The 22,293-nt window shown below is 49.9% G+C and overlaps 2 pseudogenes; both read left to right on the plus strand.

Moving 5' to 3' along the window:
* Positions 1-1,647: 1,647 nt before the first annotated feature.
* Positions 1,648-7,178, plus strand: LOC132317306 (inositol 1,4,5-trisphosphate receptor-interacting protein-like 1; annotated as a pseudogene).
* A 2,324-nt stretch (positions 7,179-9,502) lies between these two features.
* LOC132317340 (inositol 1,4,5-trisphosphate receptor-interacting protein-like 1) lies at positions 9,503-10,952 on the plus strand (annotated as a pseudogene).
* The last annotated feature ends 11,341 nt before the right edge of the window (positions 10,953-22,293 follow it).

Below are 22,293 nucleotides of genomic sequence, written 5' to 3' on the forward strand. Positions count from 1 at the left end.
AATACCTTACAAAAAAAAGAGTGCACTAATCACAGTCTTAAAGCATGCCAAATACCATACGTATGTTTCTTAATCACTTACCCCCTCTCTCAGGTAAGGCCTCTTAATCCCTGGGAAGTTACTTTGTACAGCGTCCTGGACAAGGGGGAAAGAATCTCCTACAGGCCAGCTGTACCCTTGGAAAAGCGACTCTCCCCATTTTTCTGCCCAAACCTTACGGGTTTTTTTATTCCCTGATTTGATGGGTGGGGGCTGGCTTATGCACGAATGTTTATCTCTGGTGCCTTGATGGCTCGGCTCCTTAGTCTATGTGGTAATTTAGTGATGTCTAGCACACAGTTACTGAATAGTGGTGGAATGGTACTCAGGGCATTTTGTTTGTTAAGGGATCATTCAGGCTCCATTTGGGTTTTGGGTTTCGGGTTCCGGCAGTGTTCAGACAACCCCGGGCTGAGCCGTTTCCACAGCTCCCCCCAGGTCCTCTCTGCATAGATAAGGATTTGTCAAGGTGAGACAAAGCTGAGTCCAATCACAACTCCCTGCATCTTGCCTTGGTGCTCTGAAACAGGTTTAGCCGGGTGATCCCATACACAGATCATAACTCAGTCCTCTCGTAGAGAGTATATGTAGGAGAAACTTGAGCACTGCCGCCTCTTCCTTTGACAAAGAAGACCCCATTCTCCTCCCGGCCGCTCGCTTGATCAGAGCAAGATTCCCTTTGTTTTCTTAGCGCGCTAAATTTTCCCGAGTCCTAGGGTAGCGCTCACCTGTTCCGGCCGGCTTCCACCCCCTCTTTTCGTGGACTGCTCATCGGACCGTACTTGATCCCTTATCAATCTGAGGGTCCCTGTCCTCTCGCAGTGGCACAGCAGGAGCAGAGGTCCTGCCGTGGGCAGGTCCCACCCCACCACCAGGATATACACCACCACCCACCATCGGTGTCACGAAGGCACCAAGAGCACACCCATGTCCACAAGCACAGAGGTCAGCACCAAGGGAGCCGATCCCATCTCACAGGATGGCATCTCAAGGAACAAGCATCCATGGGTTACGTCACCCGATTTTATGTTTGGTAAGGGCTTGGGAGGCTTCTGTCTGCTTTGTAAAGGGAGCCCCTGGGAGCCACGTCCTGCCGGGTGGGTCTGCACTTTGTGGGTGTCGGGGCTTCGGCTGCCTGGGGCAGCTGTGAGTCGCTGAGCCGGGGTAGGGCCAAAGGCTGGGGCTGGCTGGCGGGCGTGCCTGTGATGCGCTCTGGCGCCTGTGACAGCACAGGGCAGGAGTCACAATGGGGGTGGTTATAAGGGGCGCCAGCAGGCAGCGCTGCCCCAGTCCGGCCTGGGCCAGCGGTGAGTGCGCACGCGGGGGGAGGCTGAGCTGGAGGAGGGCGTGGGCAGGAACGCGGAGCCCCAGGGGGGTGGGTTCTCACCCTGCCTCGAGGGCCCAGACACTCGTGGGAGCGCCTTGGGCAGGGCACTGTGCTGCTGCCGCCGCCGGGGCTGACAGCAGGCCTTCCTGCCTCCCACGATGCCTCGCCCCCTCTCCTACATGTCCCCAGATCCCTGCGGCTCTCATCTCTGCCCCCCCACCACCAGCAGCTCCCTCCCTCCCAGCCCCACTGAACCCCTTCTCTCCCTCCTCCTGCAGGCCATGGCTGTCGCAATATTCCTCGCACTCATTGTGCAAAGCCTCCTCCAGTACCCGCAGATGGTCAGGGATGAGCTGGATGAGGCCACGCCCGAGTGCATGCAGCAGTGTGCGGAGCAGCTGAGCCAGGAGATGACTCGGCTGCTGCAGGAGCTGGAGCAGAGGAGCCAGGAGCAGAGCGCCTTTGGCTGGGGAGCCCTGCTCTTTGCTGCCTTGCAGCAGTGGCAATTCTGGGCCGTTGCTGGAGTCCTGGTCCTGCTCTTTGGGCTCTGCTGGTGGCTCAGGAAAGGGAGCCGTCAGCCAGCCAGCAGCCGCAAGGAGGGCAGCTCCAGAAAGAAGGCACATAATAAGGAGCAGGCAGTAAAACCCAGTGTTGCACTGCATGTGGGCAGAGTTTTGTCCAGTCGCCTCCTGGACCTGCCAGAATCGTTCGTGATGGTGGAGGAGCTGGTGGATGAACTTCTCCGCATCTGCCGAAAGCTTTCCAGGAATACTTTCATGCCGCAACTGAAGCCAGCCATTGGGGTGGGCAGTGCCTTAGAAAGTTGGAGTCCTCATAAGCATGATGCTGTCTTCTGCCTGCTTGTGCCCCTGAAGCCCCCCCGTGGGCACACCTTCCACCTGGAACTGGGCACCATGGAGGAGATGCCAGCGAGGCATGCCAGTCTCCGCGTGGAGCTCGAGTGCACCTGCACGAGGGAGCAGCTGGTGGAGGACATGCTGTGCTTCCTCCACCACCCCGAGGAGGAGCTGAGGAGGAATCAGGGCGCCAGCCTCCTAGACACCCTCTGCACCGGCCCCTACCTAGACATGGAGAAAACCACCCTCTGGTTCCAGATATTGGTAAAAGCAGCCTGGGTGGCTTTGCCTCTGTCGCAACACTGCCGTCTAACAGTGCTACCTTCCAGGCGCTCAGGCAAGCTCCGGCTGACAAACACTGACGATATTACCCTCCTGATTGAGGTGATGTTTGGGGTGCAGCAAGATGGCTCAGACACCTTCCTGAGCATCGAGTAGGTAGAGGCCAGTGTTACCAGCAGCAGGACGTGGCCAGAGAGCTGTGCTGTGCCAGACGAGCAGTTCTCCAAGCACAGGGCCAGGCCTGAGGACACTCCCCGGAGAGCTCGTGCTGCAGAACTGAGCAGGCTGGACACAGAGAACACGCTGCTCATGCGGCAGTGGGAATTGCTGCCGCATCTTTCCTCCACAGCAGAAGCACACTCTGGGGAGTGGGACCCGATGCAGCTGAAGGGGCCATTGCAAGGAGCCTTGCAACAGAGACTCCGTTACCACCTGGACGGTGACTGCCCCTCCCTCTTCGAGAGAGTCCATTCCCTCCGGGAGATTGGCCGTGGACAAAGATGGCAATAAATCACTTGTTTGAAGAAACGCTGCATCCATGAGTCTCTGTGCATCACTTTGATGGCGAACGCGGGCATAGGGTGCTGACAGCTCAGCTGCGGCAGAGTCAGCGAGCATTTTGCAGAAGAGCTGATGCAGTGGGCTCTGGTTTCAATGATTCCCTGGGCTTTGGCTTCCCAGGTGTTGTGGGTTAATGCCAGTAGGCAGCTTGGCATCACACAGCTACTCAGTCCCTTTCCCCCAGTGGGATGGAGGAGAGACTCTGAAGCATAAAAGTGGGAAAACGTGTGGGTTGAGAGAGGACAGTTTAGTACGTAAAGCAAGAGCTACATGCCCAGGCCAAGCAAAATAAAGAATTCATTCACTACTCCTCTGGTCTGCTGAGCAGACCTACCTTTTTAGGAAGCCGCCTGCCTCCCTGCGGCTCAGGTTACCATGAAATTTCCTAGTCTTTTATGTCCCTCAGTTTGTTATCATAGAATCATAGACTCATAGAATATCTCAAGTTGGATGGGACCCATAAGCATCATTGAGTCTGAGTCCCTGCTCCTTGCAGGACTATCTAAAACTATATCATATGACTAAGAGCATCATCCAGAGGCTCCTTGAACTCTGACAGGCTTAGTGCCATGACCGCTTCCCTGGGGAGCCTGTTCCAGTGACCAACCACCCTCTTAGGGAAGAACCTTTTCCTAAGGCCCAGTCTGAATTTCCCCTGACACAGCATTATTCTATTTCCTCGTGTCCTGTCGCTGGTCACCAGAGAGAGGAGATCAGCACCTGCCTCTCTGCTGCCTGCCTTGGGGAAGTTGTAGACTGTGATGAGGTCACCCCTCAGCCTTCTCTTCTCCAAGCTGATCAAGCCAAGCGACCTCAGCTGCTCCTCCTAAGCCTTACCCTCGAGGCCTTTCACCATCTTGGTCGCCCTCCTCTAGACACCTAGACACACTCTAATAGTCTGATGTCCTTCTTACATTGAGGCGCCCAAAACTGCACACAGTACTCGAGGTGGGGCTGCACCAGTGCAGTGTCGAGTGGGACAATCTCCTCCCTCAACCAGCTAGCTATGCTGTGCTCGATGCAGCCCAGGACCCAGTTGGCCCTTTGGGCTGCCAGGGCACGCTGTTGACTCCTATTAAATTTGCATTCAACCCAAACCCCCAGATCTCATTCTGCAGCGCTGCTCTCCAGCCTCTCATCCCCCGATTTGATTACCCCATTCCAGGTGGAGAATCGCGCACTTGCTCTTGTTACATTTCATACGGCTGGTGATTGCCCAGCTCTCTAGTCTATCCAGATCTCTCTGTAAGGCCTCTCTACCCTTGAGGGAGTCCACAGCTCCTCCTAGTTCAGTATCATCAGCAAACTTAATTAATGTACATTCGATTGCTGCACCCAGATCATTTATAAAAACATTAAAGAGCGCTGGCCCTAAAATCAAGCCCTGTGGGACCCCACTGGTGACTGGTCACCAGCCTCATGTAACCCCATTTACCATAACTCTTTGAGCCCAACCCATCAGCCAGTTGCTCACCCAACATATTATGGACTTGTCTAGCTGTGTGCTGGACATTTTGTCCGGAAGGATACTGGGAGAGACAGTACCAAAAGCTTTGCTAAAATCCAAAAAACCCCACATTTACTGGCTTCCCTTGGTCAATTAAATGGGTGACCTTGTCATAAAAGGAAATTAAGTCAGTTAAGCAGAACTTTCCCCTCGTGAACCCATGTTGGCTATGACCAATGACTGCATTGTCTCTCAAGTGTTTTTCAGTAACTCCCAGAATAACCTTCTCCGTAATTTTACCAGGCACTGAAGTGAGACTGACAGGCCTGTAATTACCAGGGTCTTCCTTCTTTCCATTCTTGAAAATTGGGACAACATTTACCAGCTTCCAGTCAACTGCAACCTCTCCAGACTCCCCAGACTGCTGAAAAATAATCGAGAAAGGTCCTGCGATAACATTGGCCAGCTCTTTCAGTACCCTGGTATGAATCCCGTCAGGCTGCATAGATTTTTTCGCATTCAGCTGGAGCAGCAAGTCTCAAACAAGTTCAGAGTCAGCTGGGAGCTCATCATCCCCCCAGTCACGATCTTCCAACACAAGGCTCCGGGGGTCCCAGGGCCCATCATTGGTGTTAAAGACAGAAGCCAAGAAGGCGTTAAACTTCTCTGCTTTGTCTACATCCCTATTTGTGACGTGACCAACCTCATCAAGTAAGGGACCAATGTTATCTCTGATCCTCCTTTTGCTGTTAACATATTTAAAAAAGCCATTTTTGTTGTCCTTCACAGTGCTAGACAGCTTGAACTCTAATCAAGCTTTGGCCGCATGAATTTCTCCCTACAGTGGCGAACAGCATCTCTGTAGTCCTCCCGTGTTGCCTGCCCTTGCTTCCAGTGGCTATACACTTTTCCTTCTGCACCTATGTTCTAGAAGAAGATCCCTGCTCAGCAAAAACAGCCTTCTGCACTGCTTGCTTGACTTCCAACACTTTGTAATTGCCTGGTCCGGCACTCTTAAGAGATGGCTCTTAAAAAGTGACCAGCACTAATGGACCCCAATACCCTCTAACGAAGAGGCCCAGGGGACCTTACTAACTAGTTCCTTGAGCAGCCTGAAGTCTGCTGTCCCCACAGCCAGGCTCGAAGTTTTGCTGGCAGTTTTCCTCCTGTTGCCAACAACTGGAAACTCAGCTATTTCGTGGTCACTGTGACCAAGAATGCCACCAATCACCACTTTGCCCACGAGTCCCTCTCTGTTCACAAACAACAAATCTAGGAGGGCGTCTTTCCTAGTCGGCTCCCTTAGTACCCATATCAAAACGTTATCATCAACGTGGCCTTCAGGAATTTCCTGGGCCTGTTCGTGTCTGCTCTATGACAGTCCCAGTTCGCAGCTGGGACATTGAAGTCGCCCATAAGGACAATCTAGGGTGACTGATCTAGAAATTTCCCTTGATTCCTTAGAGAGTAATACATCGGTGCTGTCATCCTGGCTGGGTGATCTATAGTAGAGTCCTGCAAGAACATCTGCTTTATTAGCTTTTCTCTGAATCTTTACAGAGAGGCTCTCAACCATTTCCCGCTTTGAGAAAGGTGAACCCCATCTGTCGCTAGCTGGCCAAGTGTCATGGAGACTGACCTGTGATCAAAAACCCCAAAATTCTGCTGGTGACACGAGTCACAGAGCCAGGTATTGATCAGCTGGGTCTTCTTGTTTCTTCCCTCTTCATTCCCTGCAACTGAAGGCACAGAGGAAAACACTACTTAAGCACAAAGTAAAACCCTGCTTGTGCTCCTGATCCCTTAACCATTCGTCCCAAGGCTCTGAAGTCTCTTTTGATCACCCTTGGTCTTCTTATTGCAACTTCATCGCTGCCTACATAAAAAAACAATAACAGATAATAAACTGAGGGCCATACCAGACTGGGAACATTTCTAATCACAGCTTTAACATGAGCCTCAGGGAAGGACCACATACAGTGGCCAGGTCAGACATCAACTATTGCCTGCTCATGCCTCTGAAGCAGCATGGGTGGTTTTGACTCTGTTGTCCAAATGCCATATAACAGTGCTGCCGTCCAGCCACTCCTCCAAACTCCAGGTGACAAAAGGAAGCAAGTATAGCCTCTTCATTGAGGTGAAGATTGGGGTGCAGAAATGCGACTTGGACATCTTCTGGAGAAGCCAGACTACGGAGGCCATCTTCACCCCAAGCACGATGTGGCCAGAGAGCTACGCTGTGGCAGTAGTTCTTCAGGCATATCACCAGGCACGCCCCGCATGACAGCTGCCACCTCAAATGCCTGCAGATCTGCGCCCGCATCCTGGTGGGCACAGGCTTTTCCACCTATACTTTGAAGACAGTTGTGATGCACCTCCTGACCTCCATACCCCTGTCAGGCTGGCGCAGGAGGGATTTCCTGCCGCGGCTGCAGGATATCATGCGGTACCTGCGCTGCTGCCTGGAGGAGAGACGCCTTGATCACTTCTTCTTTGGCAATGAGACCGTGCCCGAGGAGATCACCTTGCCCCAGCCTTCCAAACGGCCGAGCCACTCAACCTCTTCCAGCACCTGGCACAGGATCCTGCTGCCCACGCTGAGGCACTGCGTGAGTTCGATGAGCTGCAAGATAGGCTCACGAGGCTGCTGTTCTATGGACAATGAAAGAGGTCTTCATGCACAGAGCTGTGTTGGCGCGGCTCACAGCTGATGGCACATGACCACCTCGTACCCCAGGGAAAAGAGGGGAGTAGGTGGGACACAGGAAGGAAAGGGAAAACCCCGTGCAGCACCAATTCTTTATTCGTGCGCATGAGGTGTCCTATTCAAATTGGGGCACCCCGAACGAGGTTTTACACGAGGTTCTTATACCTTTCCTGGGCGACCAGGTACAACAGGATTTGACCAATCGCTACTTAACACACGCGTAGTACTATTTTGCAAAGCAGCTATAAATCTGCGGCGTCACCATCCCCCTGCTTCCTTCTTGATCTAAACGACCCTGAGTTGGTCTTGCTACAGTTACTTATCAATGATGCCAGATACGGGGAGGGTTTCACAGAGGTGTTCCAGGGGCTAGGAAGCAGGCATGATAGTCTGGGATTGGAGAATTCAGAGCACGTGAGTAAGGGACAGGATCCCGGAAAAGTCAAGCAGGGAAAGGTGAGCCACCCACCCGCCCGCATTAGAACCAGTGCCACCAGGAAAGCGCGTAAGCTATTAGCAACTGGAGATTCCTTACTGAGGGGCACTGAAGCACCTGTTTGCCATCCAGACCATTTGTCTAGAGAAGTTTGCTGCCCACCAGCAGCTCACATTCCTGACGCCACTGAGAGGCTGCCAAGCCTGCTGAATGGTACAGGATATCATCCAGTCCTGCTACGCAAAGTAGGGTCAAACAATACTGTGACGAGGCAACTTAGAAGCAGCAAAAGAGGCTGCGTGTCCCTCGGAGCAATGCTAAAAGGATCAGGAGCACAGGTGGTGTTCTCCTCTATCCCGCCAGGAGGAGGAAGGGGTTCGGGAAGGAGCAGACAAACTGAGCACTGAATGTCTGGCTGCGTAGCTGGTACTCAAGGTTTTGGCTTCTCTGGTCATGGCTCTACCTTTGAGAAGCCAGGTTTGTTGGGAGCTGATGGCATTCACCTGACCCCATACCCCAGGGAAAAAGAGGGGAGAACGTGGGACACAGAAAGGAAAGGGAAATCCCTGCACAGCAGCCCTCTGCCGAGAGCGGCACCATCCTCCTCTCAATGGTCTCCCCAGCGCAGCAGCCGGTGCAGACCACAGTGGCTACGAAGATGATTTTTGCCTGCTTTCCCCTCGCACTGCCATGGCCATGGTGCTGATTTCACAAGGGCCGAGAAACTCCCTGGCAGCTCCGTCTGGGCAGGGACCAAGCAAGAGGCTTGTTCACTGGGCTCCGGGTAGAGAATCTGCCTGTCCCAGACACTCCCCAGGGACTTGGTACTGCAGAGCTGAACATGCTGGACATGGAGAAGACGCTGCTCTATCAGCAGGATGAGTTGCCCACTGGGAAATCTCCACCCGCACCCCCTCATCACCCTGGGAAATGTCTCTTTGGAAGCAATGTCCTCTCGCAGTGGCACAGCAGGAGCAGAGGTCCTGCCATGGGCAGGTCCCACCCCACCACCAGGATATACACCACCACCCCCCATCGGTGTCACGAAGGCACCAAGAGCACACCCATGTCCACAAGCACAGAGGTCAGCACCGAGGGAGCCGATCCCATCTCACAGGATGGCATCTCAAGGAACAAAGCATCCACGGGTTACGTCACCCGATTTTATGTTTGGTAAGGGCTTGGGAGGCTTCTGTCTGCTTTGTAAAGGGAGCCCCTGGGAGCCACGTCCTGCCGGGTGGGTCTGCACTTTGTGGGTGTCGGGGCTTCGGCTGCCTGGGGCAGCTGTGAGTCGCTGAGCCGGGGTAGGGCCAAAGGCTGGGGCTGGCTGGCGGGCGTGCCTGTGATGCGCTCTGGCGCCTGTGACGCGCTCTGGTGCCTGTGACAGCACAGGGCACGAGTCACAATGGGGGTGGTTATAAGGGGCGCCAGCAGGCAGCGCTGCCCCAGTCCGGCCTGGGCCAGCGGTGAGTGCGCACGCGGGGGGAGGCTGAGCTGGAGGAGGGCGTGGGCAGGAACGCGGAGCCCCAGGGGGGTGGGTTCTCACCACGCTCGTGGGAGCTCCTGCAGCAGGGCGCTGTGCCGCCGCCACCGCCGGGGCTGAGAGCAGGCCTTGCTGCCTCCCAGATGCCTTGCCCCCTCTCCTACCTTCCCCTAGATCCCTGTGACTCCCGTCCCTGTCCCCGTCCCCCCCCCCAGCTCCCTCCCTCCCAGCCCCACTGAACCCCTTCTCTCCCTCCTCCTGCAGGCCATGGCTGTCACAGAATTCTTCGCACTCATTGTGCAAAGCCTCCTCCAGTACCCGCAGATGGTCGGTGATGAGCTGGATGAGGCCACACGCGAGCGCATGCAGCAGCGTGCGGAGCAGCTGAGCCAGGAGATGACTCGGCTGCTGCAGGAGCTGGAGCAAAGGAGCCAGGAGCTGAGGAGCCAGGAGCTGAGTAGCCAGGAGCAGAGCGGCTTTGCCTGGGAAGCCCTGCTCTTTGCTGCCTTGCAGCAGTGGCAATTCTGGGCCGTTGCTGGAGTCCTGGTCCTGCTCTTTGGGTTCTGCTGGTGGCTCAGGAAAAAGAGACATGAGCCAGACATCAGCAGCGACGAGGAAAGCTCCAGCAGCGACAGGGAGCCGGTGGAGGCGGAGGAGGAAGAAGATAATGACAATGATGATGCAAATGACGTGGGAAGGTTTTTGGAGGAGCACATACAGTGGCCAGTTCAGAACATGGCCAAAGAGAGGCAGCTGGCAGAGGAGCTCATGGGCAACTTCATCCTTGCCTTCAACAGCTCTTGTCAAAGAGTTTCTTCCCAGTGCTGCAATCAGCCATTGGGGTGGGCAGCGCCTTTGAATGCTGGAGTCCCCGTGAGAAAGACATTGTCTACCGCCTGCTTGTGCCCCTCAAGCCCCCCCGTGGGCATGCCTTCCACCTGGAGCTGGGCACTGCAGGGGAGATGCTGGCAAGGACCTTCTCCATGGGTGTAGAGCTGGTATGCATCTGCATGAGGGAGTGGCTGGCAGGACAGATGCTGTGCTTTCTCCACCACCCCGAGGAGGAGCTGAGGAGGAATCAGGACCCCAGCCTCCTACGCACCCTCTGCACTGAATCCTACCTAGATGGGCAAAAACTGCCCGCTAGTTCCATCAATTGGTGAAAGCAGCATGGGTGATTTTGCCTCTGTCGTGCCAATGCTGTTTAAAAGTGCTGCCCTCCAGCCGCTCCTGCAAATTCCAGGTGACAAAAGGCCACACGGAGAGCCTCACCATTGAGATGATGGTTGGGGTGCAGCAAGGTGACTCGGACATCTTCCTGAGCAGCCAGACTACGGAGGCCATCTTCACCCCAAGCACGACATGGCCAGAGAGCTACGCTGTGGCAGAGGTGAAGTTCTTCAGGCATATCGCCAGGCAAGCCCCACATGACAGCTGCCACCTCAAATGCCTGCATATCTGCGCCCGCATCCTGGTGGGCACAGGCTTTTCCACCTATATATTGAAGACAGTTGTGATGCACCTCCTGACCTCCATACCCCTGTCAAGCTGGCGCAGGAGGGATTTCCTGCCGCGGCTGCAGGATATCATGCAGTACCTGCGCTGCTGCCTGGAGGAGAAACGCCTTGATCACTTCTTCTTTGGCAATGAGACCGTGCCCGAGGAGATCACCTTGCCCCCAGCCTTCCAAACGGCCGAGCCACTCAACCTCTTCCAGCACCTGGCACAGGATCCTGCTGCCCACGCTGAGGCACTGCGTGAGTTCGATGAGCTGCAAGATAGGCTCACGAGGCTGCTGTTCTATGGACAATGAAAGAGGTCTTCATGCACAGAGCTATGTTTGCGCGGCTCACAGCTGATGGCACACAACCACCTCGTACCCCAGGGAAAAAGAGGGGAGAAGGCTGGACACAGGAAGGAAAGGGAAAACCCCGTGCGCAGCAGCCCTCTGCCAAGAGCAGCAGCGTTCTCCTCTCAATGGTGTCCCCAGCGCAGCAGACGGTGATGACGATGGTGGCGACAAAGACGAGTTTCGCCCTGCTTTCCCCTCGCACTGGCTGCGGCCGGGAAGGCATTTCACAGGGGCTCAGACATTCTTGCTGGCAGCTCCGGCTGTGCAAGGACCAAGCAAGAGGCACTGCTGATGTGCCTCGGTGTGCTCACTGGGGGCCGGGTGGAGAGTCTACCCATCCTAGACGCTCCCCGGGAGGCTGGTGCCGCAGAACCGAGCACGCAGCATATGGAGAAGACACTGCTCAGTTGGCAGCGGGAACTGCTGAACACACCTTTCCTCCAGAGCAAAAGCACACTCTGGGGAGTCTGAGCCGATGCAGCTGAAGAGGCTGTTGCAAGAAGGCTTGTGACAGAGACTCCCGTTACCACCTGGACGGTGACTGCCCTCCCTCTTCGAGAGAGTCCATTCCCTCCGGGAGATTGGCCGTGGACAAAGATGGCAATAAATCACTTGTTTGAAGAAACGCTGCATCCATGAGTCTCTGTGCATCACTTTGATGGCGAACGCGGGCATAGGGTGCTGACAGCTCAGCTGCGGCAGAGTCAGCGAGCATTTTGCAGAAGAGCTGATGCAGTGGGCTCTGGTTTCAATGATTTCCTGGGCTTTGGCTTCCCAGGTGTTGTGGGTTAATGCCAGTAGGCAGCTTGGCATCACGCTGCTGCTCAATCCCTTTCCCCCAGTGGGATGGAGGAGAGACTCTGAAGCATAAAAGTGGGAAAACGTGTGGGTTGAGAGAGGACAGTTTAGTACGTAAAGCAAGAGCTACATGCCCAGGCCAAGCAAAATAAAGAATTCATTCACTACTCCCCTGCTCTGCTGAGCACACCTGCCTTTTCGGGAAGCGTTCTGCCTCCCTGCGGCTCAGGGTGAAGGCGTTACCAGGAAACTTCCTAACCTAGTACGGCCCTCAGATTATTAGCCACTCTTGCTTTTTCATGTGGGTACCAACAAAGTCGCGATGAGAAGCCCAAGGGCGGTCAAAAGAGACTTCAGGGCCTCGGGGAGATTGGTAAAGGGATCAGGAGCACAGGTAGTGTTCTCCTCTGTCCTCGCAGTCGTAGGGAATGACATCGAAACAAGCAGGCGGACACAGCTTATCAATACCTGGCTCTGGGGCTAGCGTCACTAGCAGAATTTGGGGTTTTTCCATCACGGGATGGTCTACCTGACTCCAGGCCTGCTGGGGCCTGACGAGATTCACCGTTCTCCATGGGGGAAAAGTATTTTTGCTCACCAGTTAGCGGGGCTGATTGAAAGAGTTTTAAACTAGCTTTGAAGGGGGGAAGGGAAAAAATCAGGCTTACTAGTGATAAGCTAAGGGACGGCATGACAATGTTTGAGGGACGGTGTGCTAGTGAGAGCTTTCCCTCTACTCCACGATGTGGTGAGTACACTGGAGCGCTTTTGAAATGTTTGTACACTAATGCACACGGTGTGAGGGATAGACAGGAGGGACTAGAGGTCTTGGCTCAGTCCCAGAGCTACGACATCATTGGCCTCAGTGAGACTTGTTGGCAAGAGTCCTGTGACTGGAGTGCTCTGATGGACTGTTACAGGCTCTTCAGGAGAGAGAGGCAGGGCAGGGCAGGCGAGGCGGTGGGGTAGTGCTGTATGTAAAGGAGGGGTTGGGCTGTACAGCGCTTGCAGTTGGGGACGACATGGTCGAGAGCCTTTGCGTAAAGATTAGGGGAAAAGCTAATAAAGCAGATGTTCTTGCAGGACTCTACTATGGATCACCCAGCCAGGATGACGGCACCGATGTATTACTCTCTAAGGAATCAAGGGAAATCTCTGGATCAGTCGCCCTATGTTGTCCTTACGGGAGACTTCAACTTCCCAGCTGCAAATTGGGACTGTCATGGGACAGACACGAACAGGCCCAGGAAATTCCTGAAGGCCACGCTGAAGATAACGTTTTGATTACTAAGGGTACTAAGGGAGCCGAGTAGGAAAGGTGCCCTCCTAGACCTGCTGTTTGTACATAGAGATGGTCTCGTGGGTGAAGTGATGGTTGGTGACTGTCTGGGCCATAGTGATCATGAAAAGGTTGCGTTTAAAACCATTTGCGATATGGGAAAAGCTGTTCGCAGAGGTACTAGCTGTTGACGCGGAAGTCACGGACAACAACACGACGACCAATATGATCAGTTTGATGCCACTTTATTGCGCAGATAGCTCAGTTAATATACCTTCTGTTATCGCATTACACGCGCCGTCAGCCTTATGATTGGTTTTCAGCAAGCAAGCACGCGACTCTAAGCATTCCACCATTGGTTAAAGCTAGCTGTTCACACGAACGTGGCTCCCGCCTATATCCTGGCTGAAGTTCTGTCTTTATCATGCTTTCCTCCCTTTTCTTGTTCTGCTTTTAGATTACACAGCATTCATGCTGCCCGAAGGTAACCTTTCAGTCCAAATCATTGTTCGCTCATAACCTTTGAGTACAGAGGCCTATATACAAGTTAAGTACAGATTTTCAGTGCTTGGAGTGTTCACAGGATGTCCATTTCTTACCAGAAAATCTCCCACAATTCCCCCTTCTTTTTTTTGAACACTCCAAGGCTCATCGGAGAGAACTGGCACTTGGTTGAACCATACTCTTCGCACCATTCCTTCTAATGCCTTTTGAAAACATTGAAATAAACAAGGCAACACAAGCAATGCTACAAAAATGACAAGCAATATAAACAGCCCAGTTTTAACCAGGGTTGCTAACCATCCTGTAATGCCCTACGATTTAAACAATGATTCTAACCATGAAACGTTGTCCTGGGTGACAGCATGTAAGATTTTTGTGTGATCCCATATTTGTTGTACATTGGATAAAATTACCCCTGACTGATCTACATAAGCACAACAAGACTCGTTTATAAGGGTACAGACTCCTCCCACCTGGGCGGTGAGGAGGTCAAGGGCTCGGCGATTCTGCCATACAACCTCTTTCAAGGATGGAACTTCCATCTGCAACGCAGTGATGGCTGCGGCTGTAGCATTGGCAATGAGCTCCATTTCTGTGGAAATATTTACCAGGGCTTGCTCTAACTGTTGAATACCCAATGTAGGAAAGATTGCCCTAACAAAGCTGTGAAAACAGGTATTGTAAATGCTCAAGGGATTCTCTCGGCTTCTCCGACATCGTGACCGCGTCCAAACACCACGCACGATACCATGCATGTCAGAATGATTAAAAACTTGGAGGTTTGGTATTAACATTCCAAGAGTATAGTGCCCAGTCCAGTTGCCAGGCAACTGCTTTCTGGCTATCAAATCACCACACAGCCACCATAGGCCTGGTTGTAGGTCACAGGTGACCGTGATCACGAGGCTTTTATTCTGCCCAGTGAGAGCATAGAGAAAGTCGGTCCACTGTTGGAGATCTATACCCAACGTGTTGTTTTGTGGACCTTGTCTAAGTGCATTAAATGGACCGTATTTCAACCGCACTCTCGTCCAATTCCCCTTCGAGGTATTAAAATTCCCATAATAGGGTGAGGACATTTCATTCCAGGTTACTGCCTTGTTATCATAAGTATAATTGATAAAAACAACAGACTTATTGAGTAGCTGTAATGACTAGGGATGATCCTGTAAGGGGCTAGATAAATTTCTACATTGACCACTAGTGTTGAGTAGTTCATAGGTATTGTATGCACTCCAATTCGTTATCGGAATACCAGTTACGGGGTTCTGATATTGATCAGCCGTACCACAAACCCAACATTCCTTCAACCCAGTGATATTTACCTTTTGAAGTGAGGTGACAAACGAATTACCGGAGAAAGCAGTAAGGCTTCCACCAGGTAACGCTAACAAGCCCATAAATAACAACCACCGCTCCATATTTATCTGTTCCTTCGTCTATCCCTATTATATTTAAACAAATCAGCACACTTTGATTTAGTTTGTTCCCATTCATTCACAACCAAATGACAGTACTAACCAAATGATCAATACAAATCATGCAACGTAGTAACCAAGTGATTAATACAAATCATATATGCAATTGTATGCCACCCGGCGGGGTTCTCACAAACCGTGACTTATGAGCAGCTTCAAATGACTGGTCTCTAACAAAAAAGAATGCCTTATTCTTACCAGAGGTCCTTGTCTGCCCCCGCAAGGATCCACTGAATCGGTGAGTCTCTCCAGAGAAATCTCTGGGGCTGGCCTAGGGAGTCGCCGATTCAGAGGTTCCTGCAGCCGGACAGAGATTGTCCCATCTAAAACTGAAACAACAAAGTCGGTACCAAGCCCGCGATCAGGACGGTTTTCCAAGATGAATAACTTAATAACAACTAGTTTGTTATTAAGCAGGCATTCTTTAATACAGCGCTGGGCAGCACTGGGGATTTGTCCACCATGAGTGCTCCAACGGGTTAGCAAAGCACCTCAGTTCATATACAGAAAAATCATACATATTCATCAGAATTCTAAAAAGGCCAGTCTTATGTGGATGAGTTCCCGGAATTCATTTGCTGCCAGATCCGCGTATACCATAACTGAGTCTGTTGGAGCAGTCTGTCAGAGTTGGCCTCAGGCTCGTGACGTGTTGCTACCATGATGCGAGAAGCATTGCGAACCGATTTGGTATTGTCCTTCTAAACAGTCATGACACCAATGTCCCGCTAATCCTCGACAACGAAATTCTTGTCGTCCGCAGGTGGCACAGTGCACGTATTCAGTTGTCATTCAACTGGACGGGGTCAATCGAAGGAGGAGGTTCTTTCCATGGTCTAATCCACCGTGCTGGGATCCACCGTGGACCCTGATCTGTTAAGATCCAAGCATAACCTCTCCCAGTCATTTTAACTTCAGCAGGACCTTTCCATTCCCCAGAAATTGGGTCCTTGAACTGTACCCGCACAGGTGTCGAGGGCTGCAGGCCAGATTTCAGCGATAAATGATGTATCACTATTGGGGGGGACTTGCGATTGCCCGTTAAGTGTAAAAAAATTAACACACACAGCGCTTTTGCAAGCTGTTCAGCTGGACACAGGGATGAGTCTCCCCCTTTTTGTTTTTGCAAAAGCGATTTCAGCCTAGCATGAGCACGTTCTACTATGGCCTGTCCCGTCAGGGAATGTGGAATACCCGTAGACCTACGGATGCCCCACTGGGTACAAAAATGTGCGAAGCGATGCGAAACAGAAGCAGGCCCGTTATCGGTTTTAATTTCATTAGGTACACCTAACACAGCGATGGATGCACACATATGTCTAATCACATGTCTCGCCATTTCACCTGTCTGCGCCGTTGCCCACATAGCCAGAGAATATGTGTCAATGCTTACATGAACATATTTTTGACGCCCAAATTCAGGAATATGAGTGACGTCCATCTGCCACAATTGTAAAGCATGCAATCCACGAGGATTGACTCCTAAACCCAATCCCAGACCTGTAATTTGGCAGTCCGGACATGATTGCACAATGCCACGGGCATCAGAAATAGAAAGATTAAATTGTCTCACTAAAACTTTAGCCGATTGGTGAAAAAATTCATGGGAACTCCGGGCTTGCGCAAACAGGTTAGTTTGGCGATTTTCCCAAGCGGCGGCAACTAAGTCATCTGCTCTGTTATTGCCAATGGCCAGACCAGAGTCAAACTGATGGCTGTGAATATGCGTAATAAAATGAGGATTGGTTCGCTGATTTAACAAATGCAACATCTGTAACAACAACTGGTATAATATCGGGTTTTTCACCTCACGTACCATAGATCGTTCAATCCGTTTAACAGTACCCACCGCATACAAAGAATCAGAAACAATGTTAAGAGGTTGAGTTGCCCAATTCTGAAAAGCCCAAACCACGGCCTTTAGCTCTAATGTTTGCAACGAATCTTGCGGACAACCCGTAAGCAATTGGGAATGCCATTGTCCCTGAACACACCAAGTAATAGCGGCTCGTTTTGACTTTTTTCCTGCATCGGTAAAAATGGTAAGCCCTGGGACAGGCGTTTCTCATAATTGCGGAGATTCTTCAAACGCTTGGTCCTGTAACAACGGTAAAAGTCTTGTGGGTGGGTAAGCATTAGTAATCTGACCAGTATATTCTGCAAAAGCATATTGTAAAATATCAGAAGAGGACAAAAGCCAATCTAAATAGGATTGCTTAACAGGAATATAAATTCGTTCTGGATCCTGCCCTGTTAAATCAATACTGCGACGCCTTCCCTTTATGATGATATTTGCAAGCAGTTCTATTCTAGTAGACACTGTTGTCTTAGGCTGATATGACAAGAAAAGCCATTCTAATATTACAACACTTTTTGGTGATTGCTGGATTAAGAGACCTAAAACATGGTTCCTACTTTTACTGGAATTAACAATAAGTAAGTGCATAGGTAGTTCTGTAATGAATCGTTGTGATGCCCCACTGACTAATTTCTTGGTTATCTTTTGCAAAGCTTGCTGTTGCTGCATCGATAAAGTTCTCGATGCATCAGCAGATGCAGAAGTCCCTAACAGAGGCATTAAAGGTTCTAGGTCATCATTGGTAATGCCAACAATGGAGCGTACCCATTGAATGTCCCCCAATAATATCTGCACATCTGTTAATGTTGTTATCTGTGTGGTCAGCTGTATTTTCTGTGGCCTCACAGTACCCTGTGTGATGATCCAACCCAAATAATGCCATGGAGGACCCTTTTGAACCTTTTCAGGTGCGATTTTTAAACCTTTTCTCTCTACCGTAACGGTCAAATCTTGCAATGTTTTTTCAACATCTAAATGTTTCCCAGCAACTAAAATGTCACCCATGTAATGATACACGAGCAGGAACTGTCTAAACTTAAGCTTAGAGGATGTGTGGATCCTTGAAACAGGCCAAGCGTGTCCTTCTTACCTGTTGCTGGAAGAAACCAAGATTTGTGATGTCCGAAATATGTAGGAAAACTTGAAGTTTGGGATAAGTACTTGACAGACTGGTTCATTCTTTGTTTCACATAAGCTCCTGATAGACTTGTTCTTAATTTCTCCTGGAGAAAACACTTCAGTTGCTTTTCAAACCTCTTAATACAAATTGCTTTCTAGAAGTCTATTTTGTCAAATAAAATTTTGAGCGGTAAACCCTTTATAACTAACTTTATCTATTGCTTCTCCTGTTTGTGTTCAGAAGCACTAAGGTGATGCCTCTCTTGAGTGCTGAAGAGAGTGGGGGGGTTGAGAATGCTGCAACTTCTGAACTGAGGGTTTTGGGGGTTTTTTCGGGGGAGGGGCGGGGGCCGGAGGGAGGGCGGGGGGGGGGCGGGGGCGCCGGGCGCACGCAGGACGGGCGCACGCGCAGCGGCGGCGGCGGCACAGCCGGGCCCGGGCTGCGGCAGAGAGATGTTCACCCCCTCCCCGCTCCCCACTTCGCGCCACGTGCTGGCGCAGGTTTTTCCTTCCCGAATAAAGCCTAACACAGCCTTTCGCGCTACTGTGGGACGCACAGAAGGAGCAGAGCCATCAACATTTGCGAAGTCTTTGTGAGGGACCGCGCGACATTTGCGTGTCCCCAATCGATGAGCTGACGCGCGGAAACGAACTTCACAACTCACACACAGTTATAAAGCAGGCATGTTTATTGTGGCGCCGGGTGCAAGGGGATTTCTCCACAAAGCTTGCACACCGGGTTAAAATCATGACAGGTATTTAAAACAGTTAACAAAGATAGTTACGCCTACTGGTGCTACCCCTTAATTAACTATTGGTTAATACTTTTCTTACTTCATCTTAAAGTTACAGTTCTCTTTTAATTCACCACGCATGCTCAGAGAGTAGGGGGCTCAATTGGGTTGAGGCTTCTCTAGCTAGGAGGTGTGTTTTTTAGTATTAAAATGAGATTATAATGAGACAAGTTAACTCTAGGGCACTATTTTGGCAGTCTTTTCTATTTTTCTACGATTCGTCCTTGCGCTAATCATTATTGCTAGTTAGCAGAGAGTCAGTGAAGACAGTCTTTATCTCTAATATGTCTAAGTACCGGGTGCAGTTGTTACAAAGTATCTTCTCTAAACTTTTCTTTCTTACTTTTAACCCTTGTTTCTCAAGATGCCCTGTAACATTCCCCCCTTTTCTTTCCCTTAAGCAAATTCTTTTGCTTTTAAAAGTGGTTCGTTATGTTTCATCATTACTTTTAGTGTCCATACTTGCCCAATAATTTCCTTCAGTTTACACCAAAGGATAAGATTCACTATTGTTAATGTTGAGGTGGCTATTAGTAACACCAATATCGGGTGGGTCATTTGGTAGCTGACGGGGAATAACCCCTAAACACATTCCACCAATTGTGCTCTCCGTCTAACTTCACTCGTTCCACTACTTGGTGTATTTCCTCTGTATCATGATGGGCAGTAATTAAAGTCTTTCTTCCACTTTCTTGAACTTGTTTTAACAACCTTTTTAAATTTTCATGATGTAATAGTTTTCTTATTAGAGTGAGATTCATTCCAATAGGGGTGGGCTGTATATCCTGAATCAATGTATAATTAAATTGTAGCAATTGATAAGTAGTAACAGGAGCCGTGTAGTTAAAATCACATCCTGTAAGACTAACAAAGTTGCAAATGCAAATATTTGAATGGTTTCTCATGTCCACCATTTGATCATCTACTTGTACAAAATCACATTGAGTTCTCAGACAAACACATCCCATACCCCTGTAAATTATGATGGTTCTTAGGGTCTCGTTGGGATGCACCTCAAAGTGACAAACATTTTGTTCAGTGTCAAGACAAATATCTTGCCCTTTGATGGTGTTTCCTTCACAAATAAATCCTTGTTGGTCTCGTACGATACAGGCCTCGACATTAATAGTTTGCCACTTATTCCTTATTTTCATAGCCCATACCCTATGTCCTAGGGGATAAAGTACAGTTCCATGGTAATTTAATCCTAGTGCAACAATCGGGTATATGTTATACACTAAAGCTTTGTATATTGTCAGTACAAAAGCTGTAGCTGTGTTGTTAGTAGGGTCAAAGGTAAAATTAACCAAATGCCACCACGATTGGAATCTCCTTTCAAATTTTGTTGCGTTATTCCAAATCACCTTTCGGATTTCTTTTGGTAGGATTCCGTCTTCACCTTCCCTAATGATTGCAGCTGCTATTGTCTGTAACCATAATTGGGCTTGGATACAACTGAGTGCTGTAGAAATGTTAGTCTGAGTCACGTCTAATGCATTTATAATCAATTCATTGTCCTTTTCATTAAGCTTTTCCCACTGTGGTAACATATTTGCTGTAAGCCATTGGCTGGTTCCTAAAGTTAGGAGGGAAGATCTTAAAGGGTTCTGTATTTTGTTTAGATCACTGGTCACCGTTTCGAGTTTGTTCCTTATTATCTCAGTATCTATACTATTTAAAACTCCCAGTCCTGTTCCTACTGCACCAATCACATGTCTCCTTTTTCTCATTCGGGAAGGAAGGGTCCTCTTATGTAACCATGACGTCCACCCTATGTGTAAGAGTCTTATAAATGATGAACAGGATGGTTCTGTATTAATAATTCCACTCGCTTAAGAGACCATATTGGATTAGACATTACCTGTTGCTGACTGACATATTTAATTACGTATGGTCCTGTCGGATACACATATGGTCCTATTTGCTCAGGCTCTGTGGGGCTTGATTTAGTAGCCTGAGTCGAGGTAGTGTAGGCAGGGGGAGTAGTGGTTTCCTCTGGTGTCTGCAACCGAAATCTAAAAGTTAGAGCTTGGGCCCCCTCTTGAGTTGCCCCCAGACATACTATGGTCACCGTTTGAGTTATATTGAAGGGATACCAGCAAATGTCCTTTCTTTTACATATCGTGCTGCCTGTTCGATTGGCAGAATCCCAGACCGTTCTTGACAGTAATTTGGGTCTGGAGAGGAGGCGGGTTACTTACTTTAAGGAGTCTACAATCTATCTGAACCTCCTTTCCTTTCTCAATCGTCCAGGTATAGACCGACTCTATTCTTTCCCATTCAGTTGGTCACAGTGTCATGTTATTATTACATATTGCCACAGTTGCCAAATTCAACCCGTTCCCGAGCTTCCCGTATACCCAAAATAAGTGTTTGTCCAAAGCCACTCCCAACAGTGGTTACAGTTCAGCAGAGTCGTAAGAATCCATATCACCGCTTTCGAATGTGAAGCTTCAATGGTCCCATAGGTGTCGATTCCCATCGTGGCTTAGGGGCTTTCTTCACTCTGGTGTGATGTACCCACAAGGTCTGCTCTTTAATCTTGATCGCTGTATGGGTTGTCAGCAGCACCTGGAAGGGGCCTTCCCATTTCGGTTTCAGAGGTGAATCTGTAAAGGACTTCACATACACATAATCACCAGGCTTAACATTATGCACCAGCCCATCAAGACCTCGGGCTCTGGTTCCTAAGACAAGTTTCTCTATCTCCCGAAGTTGTTTTTGCAGGTTTACAATATAATCAGATAACATTTCATCTCCAATCTGAGTTGATATTCCCACCTGTACAATATAGGGCCTCCCGTACAGTATTTCAAAAGGGCTCAACCCCTCTTTAGTTCTTGGCTTAGTTCTAATCCTCAGGAGTGCCAAAGATAATAATTGTGGCCAAGGCAATCCTGCCTCCCGCCCCAATTTTACAATCTGTAACTTAATTAAGTGGTTCATCTTTTCCACTTGACCACTTGCTTGTGGCCTATATGAGGTATGTAACTGCCAATCCCAAGAGTTTACTAACTTGTTGAACAATTTTTGTAATGAAATGTGATCCTCTATCCAAGGAGATTGTTGCAGGAATTCCAAATCTTGGTATTATTTCTTGTAATAGTGCTTTAGTTACTTCCCTAGCCTTATTAGTTCGGCAAGGGAATGCTTCTGGCCAGCCTGAAAAGGTGTCTGTTGGAACCAGCAGATATCGAAACCCCCCTTTTCTTGGAAGTTCTGAGAAATCAATTTGCCACTGCTGTCCTGGATAGTTTCCTTTCCCTATCTGTCTAAGTTGGACTTTAGGGCTTACCTTAGGATTATTTTTCAAACATATTTCACACTGCTGTGTCACTTGTTTAACAGTGGTGTAGAGGTTCCGGGCAACTATACGCTGACTCAAATGTTTATACAAGGCCTCAGCTCCCCAGTGGGATTTCCTGTGTTCTGCTATAACTATGACCCACGATAACACAAATGGGATTATTAT

This window comes from Gavia stellata, chromosome 7, assembly GCF_030936135.1.
Source record: "Gavia stellata isolate bGavSte3 chromosome 7, bGavSte3.hap2, whole genome shotgun sequence".
Lineage (NCBI taxonomy): Eukaryota > Metazoa > Chordata > Aves > Gaviiformes > Gaviidae > Gavia > Gavia stellata.